The sequence below is a fragment of the Mustelus asterias genome, chromosome 23 (assembly GCF_964213995.1).
Source record: "Mustelus asterias chromosome 23, sMusAst1.hap1.1, whole genome shotgun sequence".
Lineage (NCBI taxonomy): Eukaryota > Metazoa > Chordata > Chondrichthyes > Carcharhiniformes > Triakidae > Mustelus > Mustelus asterias.
Window position 1 is genome coordinate 12,377,146 of NC_135823.1, and position 1,082 is coordinate 12,378,227.

The 1,082-nt window shown below is 43.8% G+C and overlaps 1 non-coding gene across 1 annotated transcript; it reads right to left on the bottom strand.

The window, feature by feature from the left end:
* Window positions 1–622: 622 nt before the first annotated feature.
* Window positions 623–694, bottom strand: trnae-cuc (transfer RNA glutamic acid (anticodon CUC)). The gene has a single exon. It is a non-coding gene; the product is annotated as a tRNA-Glu (tRNA).
* Window positions 695–1,082: the final 388 nt, after the last annotated feature.

The window sequence follows — 1,082 nt, forward strand, 5'->3', positions numbered from 1 at the left end:
GTGCAGCATCACTATACAGTTTGAAATTCAATAAGTCATTTTGACCGAAAGGTTCTGTAGTGTAATGGTTACCACATTGGCATAACACTCGAGAGGTTACTGGTTCAAAAACGGGCAGGAGCATCGCCGTTTTGTTTTAAATTTCAGAGTGTGGAAAAATCACTAGTTCATGTTTACAGTTAATATTTTTCTGACTAATGATGTGACATTTCCTCTTCCCTTCCACAGCTCTGTACACATTCAAACCCGAAAGAATATCTTTCACTGACTCCCGTTTCCAGCTCTGACGGTTCAGAAAGCTTCTCTCAAACCTGCACGTTCCGGCTGATTGCTGTCGATTTGTGTCAGGTTGTTAAAGGCTCCAGCAGCGCCAACTCTGTTAATAAACATCTGGCCCATTACCACCCAGATTTTAACCTGGATTAACATCTTTGTCGCTTTCCAGCCGATCTCTGTCCCTTTCCAGCCGATCTCTGTCCCTTTCTGGCTCTGGATTTGCTCCTGGCCAGTTGCCCACGTGACTGGAAACAACAAATTTCAGTCCACTGATTCTGACAGAACTGTTTCACATCAATAATTACTTCAAATCTGTTTAAACAGATTGTTCAAGCAATAAATTTTGTTCCCTGACCGGGAATCGAACCCGGGCCGCGGCGGTGAGAGCGCCGAATCCTAACCACTAGACCACCAGGGAAGTTAGTTCAGTGTTTTGTAATCTGGTTTATCAATGATATCGTTGTCTTTTATTTTCAGTTGAGACCTCCACCAAGGAAAGGTTTTGTGTTGTCAGGATTATCACAATCACTGTGCATGCGCAAAAAGACCCTGGTTCGAAGCGGGGCAGAAATATTATCAACACTTGCTGTTCCGAAGTTCCACAATTCTCGTTTCCTGTTGAATGTGAACTGAACATGATGTCAATCCAAATATTGAATATTTGCTCTGCACAATTTCTCAGAAATACATCCTTTCTGCTGGCAGCGGGAGTCTGGAGAGCGTGGGGCTGGAATATTCCTGCTTCCCTGCTATCCCCTGTCTCACACTGTGGAGCTGAGGGAGATAAAATAGTTGATGGGTTTGTT